The 12,797-nt window shown below is 59.5% G+C and overlaps 1 protein-coding gene across 5 annotated transcripts in view; it reads right to left on the minus strand.

Annotated features, from left to right (window-relative positions):
- Positions 1-10,739, minus strand: part of BCOR (BCL6 corepressor) — a 44,141-nt gene extending 33,402 nt beyond the window's left edge. For 4 of the 5 annotated variants that reach the window (XM_049643704.1, XM_049643702.1, XM_049643703.1 and 1 more), the window contains exon 1: positions 9,921-10,739. The gene's annotated coding sequence lies outside the window, so the exon portion shown is untranslated. The other variant, XM_049643701.1, reaches the window with a different exon arrangement.
- Between the last annotated feature and the right edge of the window lie 2,058 nt (positions 10,740-12,797).

A 12,797-nucleotide genomic window follows, 5' to 3' on the forward strand; every position in this document is an offset into this window, starting at 1 on the left:
AGACAAATACTTATTCTTTGAAAATCACCAGTAACTGATGGGCAGAGTATCATGAAATGATACTGTTTCACCTTCTGGAATCCAAGCAGAGACCAGACATAGCCACATCTGCGCAACTTTCCTCCTGAGGAGGGGAGGGGGGGGGGTTTCCCCTGCACAGCATTACTTTCGTTGTCTTCTCTTTCAGGCCAGTGGAAACAACCCCCCAAAGCCACTTTCCCTTACCCATCTGAAGAGATTTCTCCAGCTGGACGTCTCTCTTAGAGACCACTCCTCCCCCCCCCCCATCCGCTTTCCACCCTTTGGTCTGCTCTCAGCCTTGGTGCAAAGCAGGCAGGCCGTGCTTGTTAAATGCTGTGTAAAATGCTGTTAATAAAATAATAAATACAAAGGATGGAGGCTGCTGGTTCCACGGGTGTTTTGACTGGAAATGCCTTGGCACTTGTCATGTGTTTATGGGAGGGCAGACAACTCCAGGATTTACATAGTTTGGACATTTCTGTACTTCATTTATTCTGTCCTAAATGACGTAGGCCTAGAGCTATTTCAAGTTTGCATTTGTACAGAACTGTTAAGTGCCTAAGAGCTTCTCCAATTAGACCAAGTTTTAAATCAGACCCAAAGCTGGACCGTCCCTACACTCTGACTCGCCCCTCTGCCCCTGCTGCGGGAGAAAACAAACACTCTCAACAGCAACCCCCTGTCCCTGCTCTCCCCACCTTCACCCCTTCTGGGGGGCATCCAGGGCAAAGGTTAAGGTGTCTTCAGATTACAGGCATGGCCCTGGCTACCCAGTGTGGAAATCATGGCTGTGACGCGCACCCTGGCCACACTCTACCTCTAAAATAGTGAGCTGAGATGCGGGGGGAAACTGCTGGCCTGGTAAAACCCACTGTTCACAAAACAATGTCAGCAAAGGCTGGAAGGCATTCTTTAGAGAGGGACCAGGGATTCGTGCCTACTGAAGCTCTTTCAGCACAAAGGCTTTTAGGGGAAGAAGGGAAAAAGAGGGAGGAGGGGGGGGGGAGGAGGAGAGAAAGGGAGGGCTCCTGTTTCAGAGCAAGCATCCCCTGAGAGTCAAGAACCAAGTGTAGCTTCAATCAAACGCTGACTTCCCCTCTGGGAGTCGAGTAGGAAACCTGATCACAGTAGCTTACTACCGGCCTGGATCCATACAGGTCTGGTTTTCTTCTCATGCTGGTAATTTTTTAAAATACATATCGATATAAAAAAAAAAAGAAAAAAAGAAGCAATCCCTGGCAGACTTTATTGAAAACCACACTGAGACCTCGTAACATCCGGACTTAATCCCTATCAAACAAACCACAGCACCTCTGGCCTCTGCAGCAGGCCACCCCCTCACCTCTTCCAACCAGGTCTCTCCCCTCCAGCCACTGGCTGGCTGTTCTCTCTCCTGTGAAAGAGAAGGACGGGAAGGCTTGCCAAAGAGCACCTAGATACCGGGTTCTGGAATCAATTCCTAACCATATAATGATCCCCCTTAGGGGCAAAGAACGGCAGCAAAAGAGGAACCCACGGGGGCAGGCCAGAGGAATATCCTTGGGAGGGGAATTTAAACCTGCATCCTTGGTCCCTGGACACTGGCTTGAGCAGGTCTCTGGGGAGCGCAGGGGCAGCAGGGAAAAGAGTAGCAGCCTATAGGAACAAGACCAGTCATTCAAAGCAATCCCTAATCCTCGGGGCCTACTATGTGCCAGGCAGTCTTCTTTGATCCTAAAGGTGGATAATTATTCCCAGTCTTACAAATGAAGAAACTTACTGAGGCTCAGAGGCCATAAATAACTTGCCCCCAAGGTCACACAGCTAGTAAAAATGGGCCACGGTCAAACTCAGTCCTGGAGTTGCGGAGAGGAGCCAATTATTGGTTTAATTGTACCATTTGAAATCCCCAAGAACTTCGGAAAGCTTCCTTGGCCCTTGTACTCGAGTACAGGGGGAAAGCGTTTAACACCTTTGCGACTCAGGCCACAAGGAGACTGGAACCCAGTTTCTCCTACACCCAGGAATCTCTTGGCCCAGTTGAAGTCTTTCCCAATTTCCCGACTCCCCCCACACCTCCCTACACTGGAGGAGCCCAGAATAGGCAGGGGGTAGGGGGGTCGCTCCTCCCAGATCTCTGCAAAAAAAGCGCTGACTCCTGGTACTAGAACTGGGCCCGCCACCATAGTTGCCACATAAAGCAATAAATCACATTATCTAGATAGAGCAAGAGCCCTTTGGAAACAGTGCCTACACCTACCTTTCCCAGGGTTTTAAGGTAAAACCTCAGGGACCAAAGTGGGATGGGGGAGGAAATTAAAAGGGAAGTGGCTTGCAAGAGGCGGAGCCCTACTGGACTTCCCCCCCCCCCGCCCCCGGGGGGGCGGGTCCCCACAAAAAGCCCAAGCCCGCGGACAAGCTGGGGACTGGTTGACCTTTCATTTTCCCAACTTCTCATCCCAGAAGCAGGGGTGGGAGCCTAACATCCCCACCCCACCCCTCCCCCAATTTCCAGATCTGCTCCAGGCTTTCAGATGCTCCGGGAACTCCCCACACCCGACGACACAGGCTCCACAGCCTCTAAGGCCCAGGGGCATCTCCTGCTCCGCTTCGGGGCGACCGGGAAGGACAGGGGCACCGGACAGCCGGCTGCCCCTGCGGGCTTCCCGACCCCGGACCGGGTTCTCCTCCAAGAGGCCGAGGCTCCGGATGTGCGAAATGGCTCCAGGGGCGACTGGGCGGGCAAGGGCCTCGGCAGCGGGAGGGATCGAGGCAATGGCGGCGCCGGGTCCTCACCCCGCTAGCCAGCCGAACACGCCCCCGCCGCCCGGCGGCCCCTGGCTCCCTGCCAGTGGCTTTCTCTCTTTCTCTCTCTCTCTCTTTTTTAAACTTTTCGGCGTTGGCGATTAAGACAGGGTTTCCAGCCTCCGCCCTGTCCTGGCCCCCTAACTCGGTGCAGGTCCGTCCAACCCCCGGGAAGGCGACCCCCGCCCCGGCACCACGAGGCAGTGGCCCGGGCCGACGCCCTCCCCCCACACCTAGAGCCACCTGGAGCGGGCGGCTTCCCGAAGCGATCGGCATCCGGTCCGAGCCTGGGACTACTGCGACCGCTGCGACCGGGGAGGAACTCCCGCAGCCTCCAACGGTCCGGGCCTGGCCGCTGCGCGTGCAGTGCGCCCCACACCCGCGCGCTCTCGGAAAGAACTTCTGCAGGGGGGAGGGGAGGGGAGGGGAGGGAGTGGGGCGGGCAGGCCTGTGGGTTTGTTGTTGTTGTTGTTGTTTTTTAAACTCTCCAGTTGCAAGAGTTTTGGGTGTCCCTGGCACAACAGCCAGCGCTAGGGTAGAACAATAGAAATGGGGGCTTGCCGGAAATGGTGCAGGAAGACCCCCCCCATAACCCTATAAACCTCTCCTCCCCTTGCCATTTACTGTTGGCATTAAAAGACCCCAGTGCCTTCAATGCAATGGTGCCTGTTTATAACTTTTCCCCGCTGGGTCCCCACACCCTAAACAAGTCCCCCTCCTCACATTATGTAATCGTAAGGGCAAAGATCGCTCCCAAATCTGTGACCTCTGGGAGCTCTTTGCGACTTTCACCTGCTCCCTCCCGGCACCCCAACCTGACTCACCCCCTCCCCCCAGTAGTTTCTCTGGTTTGCACCTAGACAATAAATTTAGTTTAATTTAGCTTCCGGTCTTTAATTTTAGCAGGTCTCCTTTTTGCATGCAAATCAATATGGCAATTACCATCTAAAAGCTCGCCCAGCCCCGGGTCAATGTAAATTGATCATTGTCCGCCTTCCACAAAATAACACCGGGAGTCTGTGGTGCATAATGAGATTATACTGGAAACTGTCTTTTAGATCACAAATTATATTTTATGCTGTCAGGATCTTCTAGCGGACTTCCCCGCTAGTCTAATCACAGGGAGCCGAGCCCGTGGGTGCGGAGGGGCAATGGTTGGCTTGGGGACACATGGCTCTAAAAAAATAACCAAGTGAGGGACCCCCATTTCCGAGACCCTCGGCTGGAGACCGGCACAGACGAGCTTGTGCTGGGAAAGGGGGCCTTCTACAGAAATATCGCGGAAAAGCATCGTTCATTAATTCCCATCCAACACAAAGTCAGATACCCCTTCCGGAGGAACACGTTGTAGACAACCAGCAAAAGCCGTCGGGCCGGGCTGGTGGTCGGGGGAAGTCCCGGGCCAAGTGCTCCAGACGAAAGCGGCTTGGCTACCATCGGGGTTGCCCGAGGAGGCCATCTACTCCTGCCCCGGCAGCCTCTCAACGGCGCCGCCGCCACCTAGGCCCCAGCAGCGCAACCAGCTTTTGCAAACAGACGGAATCCCGCGGGCCGTACACACTGGCAAAGCAGCTGGGGCGGGCCGTGGCCGGCCTCGGCCTCCCCTCCCCGAACCGTGTGAGCGGGCGGCCGAGGCCTCCAAGCAAGGATAAGGTCCTTTCTCGCCGAGAGCACCACTCTCCCTCCCCTCTGCGGCCCCCAGGGCACGGGTGTGACCCTGGGGCCTAACAAAGGGCCTTCAGAGTTCTTTTCGGCCCCGGGCGGGCGGGGGAGGGGTGGGGCCAGTGGGGAAGGGGTGGGGCTCGGCGGCCGAAGTGGACCCTCGAGGTCCCCCACCCCGCCTCGCCGCGCCCCGCGCCCTCGAGGAAACCGCCTAGGTGGCATTGTCAGGGCTGCCGGGCGCTCCAGAAGGCCGTCCTGGAGTTTGGGAGGCACTGCGGCCTGCAAGCCTCCCGCCCAGCCCGCGGCCCAGCCCTGCCCCGCCCGACCCGGCGCGGGCTCCACCCGAGTGCGGTCTTCCCAATAAAAGCTGGAATTCCCGGCTGGGCTCAGACAAAGAGGGACCGCGGCAAATCGACGCCGCCGGCAAACCAAACCCTAGCCTAGTTTACGTGCGCGTCTGGGGTCACACAGGCGCCTGCTAATCCACCCTTACACAGGCCGTCCCCGCCAAGGTCTCCTCCAGGAGAGGGGAAAAAAAAAAAAAACAAAAAACCTAAAGCATGCCAATATGAAAGCCTACCTCCCCTTTATTCCTCCCCGAGGCCGAACTTCACACTTCTTTCGGCTCTATCTTTATCAGTCCACCAGGCTGAGAGCCACATTAGCAGACAGGACTTCAGAGCAGTGCCACCACCCATTCCTCCTGACCCAGAGCTGAAAGCTACTCCTCTTTTTTCCTCCACCTTCCATCCACTCAAGGTCAAGAACACAAAACCTCTTAGAAATCCTCCTACCTGCTCAACACACGCCCTCTCCCCTGCTCCAGAAGCGAAGAAACTATAACCAAAAGTGATAGTAGTAAGTGAGGGCCATCCACCCTTAAGCTAGGCCACTTTGCCCTGTTTCCTTCCAGCCAACGACTCGCGATTTCCCTGTGAATGAGTGCGGGAAGGCGGTGGTGTGGCCCACACTTGTGTGCCCACGGAGCTCCTGCCCGGCAGGAAAGTCCACAGTCAGGCAGTGAGGAGTTTTTGTCATTCAGCCTGTGTATCTAAGCACGGATGTATGCATATGAATGCTTTTTGTGTTTCCAAGTGACCCTCTTCACACCTTTAAATGGGCTTTTGTCTCTGGAACGCACTGACAGAAATTCTGCCCCAGTTTCCAGCTCAACAGAGTCTGGGATTTTCTCTTAGGATATCACTATAGGTGTCTGTATTTGCATACCCATGTTTACATTCCTCGAGGCCAGTTCTTTATCTCTTCTGTATCTCTTGTTCCATGTGGGCATCGGAGCCCAAGTGTCTTGATTTGTCTCAGCACTTGTCATCCAGGCGCACATCTTAATCTGAGCATTCCTGTCTAGCTCCTACACCTCCCCACTACGTACAATTCTTGCTTTGCCAGTAATGTGGCCCATTCCCAGGCTACACCAATATGGGCTTGCAGTTTAAATAGAACTAGAGGATCCCCTGGACCACAAACCCTACAAGGAAGAGGGTGGGGAAGGAGGCAGAGGTGCACTAACTAATGATTCATTTATACACAGGGTAGCCCACCCACCAATTGCAACCTCTAGAAAGAACTAGACCACTGTCTGCAAAGTTATGTTACATCTTCAGATGGATTCAATATCGACCCCATGTATGTGTATATGAATGATCGATCTTGTACACATCGCTATCCAACTCCTGTTTAGAGGCTGTCTCCTTGCACATATCTGATCCTAACCACCCACAAGTTCATGGTTAAGGGTGCGTCTATTTATACAGACAACCCAAGGACCTCTATGCTGTGTCCAACGCATACCTGGACACACGGGGCCTGACATTTCAGCCTCAGGTCTCAGGTCTGCAGCAGTCTTGGTCAGAGGCCCCACCCCACTACAGCTCAGGGCCGACCTTGCCATTACTAGATGTCTGCATGAATTCTCTCTGGGAACGCTGAGGTCTATATCTGCATTTCCCAAACTCAGTTCCTTAAGTGAGGGTGCCCGCTATGTGTGTTCACACCTCATTCCCACTGAGAAGTCCTGGGTCAAATTAGATCATCCAGCAGCTACGTTTGGTTCGTCCAAGAATCGAGTCCAATGCACCAGGATGTGAGCGTGCGTGCACAGAAGAGAAAGGAAAACCCTAGGCCCAGACTCCCGCCCCGCCCCCTCTCCCCCCCGGGGGGTGCTACTCTGCCTCCAGGAATTTCTACTAGGATCTTTGCCCCCACACCCCCATTACACTCCGTTGCCTTTAAAGGGTTAAGAGAAATCCTCACAGCCTTCCCTCCACCCAGCTCGCAGAGCCCGCAGGCTTGCTCGCTCACTCGCTGCTCACGGGAGTCTGCCGCCGCCTCCGCGGCCCGCCCCCCCCCTTTCCCGTCCTTCAGCCGGGAGGGAGCCTGCATGCCTGTCTAGACCGATCTATCACAGGCACACCAACAACACCCGCGAGAGCGCGGAGACCCTGCCCAGGTCCCCCTGCTCGCACGGTTCCCGGCGGGCAGAACCCGAGGAGCGTGACCGCGCTTGCGGGGTGGGGGTGGGAGCCTACCCGCGCGGGCCGCCCCGAGCGCACCGCGGGTTCTCGCCGGCCCTGGCCCCGGCCCCCGGCGCTCCCGCCAGCCCGGCTGCCGGGGCAGTCACAGCTCTGCGCGCTGGGCAGTCCTATTTTTATCTTGTCTAATCCCAAACTGGGCGGGGAGCACAGGCGTCGTGCTTAGAGAACAAGAGATAGGCGAGGGAGGCGGGGAGGAGCAGCCAGGCAGCGACGCGAGCAGGAGCGAGTTAAAGACACAGTCGAGGCGACCGAGAGCAGGAAGAAAGAGCGGGCTGCGCGGGCCTCGCGGCGCTGCACGCAAAGCGCAGCCCGGCGAAGTTACACACTCGCCTCTCCGCCACCCCTCGCTGCTAGTCCCTCCCCACTTCCCAGCGGCGCTCTCCGAAGCCCGGGCCGCGGGGGCCCTGGCCTGTGTGGGAGGCAGAGGCCCGGCCGGCCCTGCAAAGGGTTGGGGAGAATCGCTAATGAGCTGTGCGGCCCATTGATCCGGAGAACACTTCCTAATTAACTCTCAGTCACCTACTGGTGACAGCGCCTCAAAGGACAGCGCTGGGGCCGTGCGAGCCCCAGCCCCGACCTGCCCGCCGAGCGCCTGGCGCCCGAACCCCGCGCGTTCCCCTAACTACCCCAGGTTCTGGGTGAGTGGCGGCGGATACCCGCACACTGAAGGCTAGCCTCCCATTAAACCTGGACGGCATATTAATCACCGCCATCTCACCTTCCCCCCTTCCTCCACGCGGTGAAATCATGCCCAAAATAAACACGAGAACCAACACTGCAAAGCCCAGACCAGATAACAGGTCGGGGGTGGAGTGGGAAGGGTCGAGAAGCAAACGTATTCTCCAAGTGCCCACGTACAGAAGTCTCCGAGGCCGACAATTAAAATGCCTTCCACACAAGCAATTTCGCTAGCAAAACCGAATCCAACACCTCGTAAGGATTGATTTCGGCCCGCGGTGTCCGTTTCCAGGGCCACAGGAAGTGTCAGATGGCTAGAAATACCCAACTCTGTCTGCGTTCGCCACCCACTACCTTCTGGGGTGGGCCATTTCCTCCCTGTTTTCACTTCCAGGCCAATTTTAAGGATTTTTCGACAAGAGGCTACTCCTGGCACCAAATACCACCACCCCTCCCCTCCCCTTCTCTCCAAAAAAATTAAAAAAAAAAAAAAAAAAAGAAAGAAAGAAAAAGAAAAAAGAAAAGAAAAAAAACCCAGGTAAAACCATGAGCTGTCTGGTCTAGACACAGAGAGGCTGTGAGAATACCTATTTGAAGCGCGCTGGTTTCTTTTTAAGGTTTGTTTTTAAATACACATAACCCTCCCCCTTCCTTCGCTCTGCAATTCCCCCAACCCCCACCCTTCAGACGCCGGCGGCGCGCGCCCTCGCGCGCAGGCACTCACAGCCTCTAGCTGGAGATCGCGGACTTTCTGGAAAAGATTCATTAACAGCAAATTAAGCCTCGCCTGGCCTCGGCCTACACGCGGCCAGACTCCGCCGTCTCAGGGACCCGAGGAAGTGCCCACTCGAAAGTGCGAGCGGCGGGAAGCCCGCCGGGACCACGCGTGCCTTGAGCCGCCCTACTCCGCTCACGGCGCCCCAGGGCTTGCTTGGTAAACAGCAGGCGCACGTCGCCGCCGCCCCGAGCCCCCGAGTTGGCAGAGGCTCTGCAGCGCAGCGGCCCGCCTGCTCCGAGCGCGGGCCCCGCGGCGCGGCGGCGCCTTGCCCGCCTCGCCCTCCCCACCTCGGCCGAGGATCGCGCCCGGGTGCGCAAGTTCCTCTTCGCCCTCAGCCTCTGCGCCGCACGCCCTCCGAGTGGGACCAACTTCCTCCGGCCGCAGACACGCACACGCCCAACCAGCTTCCCCACCAGACTCCCAGCAGCCGGGTGGAGGGCCCAGGTCTCACCCCCCCCCCTCACCGCCCGCACCCTCCCTTCCCGCCGCCGCCCACGCACATTCTACCCCCGCCCCGGGGGGGCTCACAACTTAAAACCTACTAGGCAACGTCGGGGAGGGCGTGGGGGTGGGAGGGAACCGCAGATTATAATTTCAGAAGAACATTTTAAAAACAAAGCGTCTGACCTGGCGGGCGGGCGGGCCGACGGGCCGAGTCGGAACCCCTAGCACAGCTCGATTTCCTAGTAGTTTCTTCTTCTCCTTTTTTTTTTTTTTTTTTTTTTAATCCACGTGATTCGCGCTTTGGGGCAAGCCAAGAAAAAACCCGGGACTCCCCTCCCGACTTGCGCGGCGGCGGCAGCAGGTCGAGCTCGGCTCGGCCCGGGGCGCCCGCCACACACCCTCGCGCACGCACACGCCGTCGTTCCACTAGGAGGAACGACCGTCCCCTGGAGAGGCGAGGCGAGGCGGCGGCGGCTGGGGGTTTTTACAGTTCTTTCCCGAGTCGAAAAAGAAAGCAGACGGGAACCCGCCGCCCTCCCCTTCCTGCTCGCTAGCTAACGCCGAGCCGAGCTTCCCAGCTTCCAGCCCAGCTGCCCCCCCTCCCGCGCCCGACTCGCGGCGCTCCGCGGCGACCGCGCTCCCGCGCACAGACACACACAGGCTGCAAACTTCCACTCGGCGAACTCCCTGCTCTCCTCCCAGCCCCCCCGGGAGGCGGCAGGCCCCCCGCCGCGCCCCTCCCTCCCCGATGCCCACGCGGGGCCGCTTAGGCTGGCTGCATTTTTAATAACTTACAGCTAGGAGACAAAAACGAAAGCGAGCCAAGCAGCCAAAGGGAAGCGCAAGGCGAAAGCTTCGAGCTCCGCGGGGTACGCGAGAGTCGGAGGAGCAACCCGCTGCGGGCGGGGGCCCCGAGGGAGGGGGCCGACTGCAGCCCGCGGCGCGCCCGCCCGCCCGCCGCCCGCGCGGCCTCCCCGGGGAAAGGTGTTCCGAGCACTGACCTGAAATCCCCGGCCGGGGAGTGAGCTGGGAGCCTGCGATTCGGCGCTTTGAAGTTTTCCCCCCGAACAGAGTCGAGGCGGCGAGGAGGAGCGAGGGGCGGATGGCTGGATGGGGAGAGGTGTGCGGGGTTGGAGGAGAGTGGGGTGGCGACGTTAGCGAGCGGAGAAGGAGCCGGGCCGGGGAAGCGCGGCGAGCAGCAAAGTTTGCCGTCCCCGGCTGCCCGCAGCCCGCTCGCGGCGCCGCGCTCGCTGGTCTCCCTCGCCGTCTGCTGCCAGCCGGCTGCCCTCGGGGTCGGCCCCGCCGAGGGGTGGGCTCTGGGCCGGGTGGGGGCGGGGCGGGGCGGGCTCAAAGCCTCCGGGCAGGTGGCGACAGCCCCGCGCGATCCTCCGGGCTCCCGCGGCTGGGCCGGGCTCGGCCGGGCTCAGCAGCTCCCGCGCCGCCGCTGCTGCCGCCCGCGCTCGGGCAGGAGCCCCAGCGCCATGTTGACGGATCGCCGCGAGCGCCCGCTCGGGCTGGGTGTGTGTGTGTGAGTGTGTGTGTGTGTGTGAGTGTGTGTGTGTGTGTGTGTGTGTGAGTGTGTGTGTGCGAGTGTGTTGGCCAAGTCGTCCCTGCGCGGCGACAGCGCGGCTTGGGCTCCCCGCCCGGCGGCTCGCGGGCTCCCCCTCCGCCGCCGCCGCCCGCCTCGCTCCCGCTCTCGGTCGCGGTCTGGGCTCCGGCGCGTCTCCCCCGCAGCCGCCGAGCTCGGCCCGCGTTCAGCGAGGAGCGTAGCTCTGCCTCACCTTGCCGCTGGGAGCCCAGGCTCCGTCTGCCGCCTCACGCCGCGATCCCAACGCGTCCCCCTCCCTGGTTCCCTCCTCTTCCTCCTCCCCCTCCCTCCGCCCGCCCTCCCTCCCTCCCTCCCAGCAGCCGCCTCCCCTCCCCCCGCAGGCGCAGCGCTCGGGCGACAGCCGCCCGCCCGCCGCCGCCGCCTCCAGCTCTCGCAAGTTTGAGCTCCCCCAGCCTCCGCTCACCCTCCGCTGCGGCGCCTCGGCGGTGGGGTTGTGGAGGGGTGATTCCCCGGGAAAGGTTTGCCCGAGTTTCCCCAGCGGTCATCGATTCCTGCCCCGGCGCGTTTCGCCTCTCTGGGTCCGAATCCCGGACCACTTGGGTGGCTCCCCCCCTCGCCCCTTGCCCTCCCCTCCCCCGCTCGGACCGAGTTGGCCGCGCACACCCGGCCCGGGCGCGCGTCCTGGGCGAGCCAGAGACCGGCTCGGGCGGCGGCGGCGAGGGCGGCCCGTTGATCCCGAGCCGAGGGGATGGGGGGCGGCGGGGGCGGCTCTCCCAGCCGCGCTCCGAGACTCCCCTCGCTACCCAGAAGGCCAGTGGAGGACCGCAATTACCATAAAGCGCCTCGCACTCCGCGCAGCCAAAGCTGTCAAACCCCGGCGGCAGCCGCCGCTGCCTCCTCTCGCCACCAGCGCTGCGCTCTCCCGCTCGCGCGTCCCTTCCGAGACCCAGCAGAGCCTGGCGAGTGCGCGTCGGCGCCCACCCTCGCCCTGGGTCGCCCTTTCCTCCGGGAGGAGCCCTTGCCCATTCTGGTGTCCAGAGCTACCTGAAAACCCCACGCCGGGCCCCAGTGGCCGTTCCGCCCGAACTCCGCACCCGAGTTCCCCGGACGTTTCAATTGTGTGGGAATTGTTTGGATACGCGAGGGGGTGGGCAGCCAGTGGGGCACAAGGAAGCGGGGGTGGGGGCGGTAGGGGAGCGGAGATCCTCCAGAATGTCTCTCGGTTCGCGGGCATTTCATAGTCTGCACCTCAGATGGTTGGAGGCTCCGTCCTGGCCCCTCACCCCAGCCTCGGGAGATTATCTCCCGCGTTTTATTTTCCTTGGCAGGGAGCAACTTTTGGCTTACACCGTTCGCCCCATAAATTTCCACTCGGTAACGTCGTGCTGATCGGTGCTCGGCGGCGGCGTACAGCCTGCGCCCGCAGCAGTTCAATTCAATTGACACGTATTGAGCTTCTCCAGCGCACCCGGCGCGGCGCTGGCCGCGGGGGGGAGGGCGGGGGCCGGCGGGCGGGAGGGGGAGGCGGAGAGGAGAGGTTCCGGCCTCCCCGGAGCGCAGAGCCTCTAGGGCGAGCCGTGAAGCCCCAGTTCGTGAAGCTGGCGGGAAGGGGTGGGAGTGGGGGAGGGGTGTTCCGGCCTAGCCGCACCCAGACCGCGGGCCCGGACCTCGCGGCAAAAGGTGATCCTACTGGGCCCTTCGCTAGAGTCTTTTTATGCTGGGGGTGGGGGAAGTCTCTTTCTGCCTAAGGACAAGATGGTGCAGGCTCGATGAGAACATCAATCCGAAATGGAGGTAGCTTGTAAATCCACACGGAAAGTTTTAAAATATCCTGGAGTGTCTCCATGCCAAAAATAATCAAAAGCATCTCAAGTTGATTACGAAGTCAAGGTCAAGGCCAAAATCAGCTCTAGCTAGCAGATCCCTTTTACAAATTAGACTTAATACTGACTGCGGGACTGGTGTTAGGTGCGATGTTATTTGTGCTGTTTTAGTTCTCGGTACATAGTTATAAAAAGAGCCCTTTTCAAAGCAGAAGTGAAACATCTCTACCGTTTGAAACCCGAAACTTCGGGCAGAATTAAATCTTCATGCTCCAGAGCTGCTTATAACAACTGATGTAAAAGACAGGCAGGCAAGTGCCCCCGAGAACAGTGCCCAGCCCTGCTGGGCCGCCGCCACTTCCAGGACTCGCGCCTGCATAATGGAATGCACGCCTTTTTCTTCCCAGTCTTTCTGGAGGTGGATGTCTCTGAAAGCTAACCCACACATTTTTTTAATCTCCGGTAACAAGCAGAAAGACACCTGGACTATTATGCTGTAAAGCTAT

The sequence above is a fragment of the Panthera uncia genome, chromosome X (genome assembly GCF_023721935.1).
Source record: "Panthera uncia isolate 11264 chromosome X, Puncia_PCG_1.0, whole genome shotgun sequence".
Taxonomy (NCBI): Eukaryota; Metazoa; Chordata; class Mammalia; order Carnivora; family Felidae; genus Panthera; species Panthera uncia.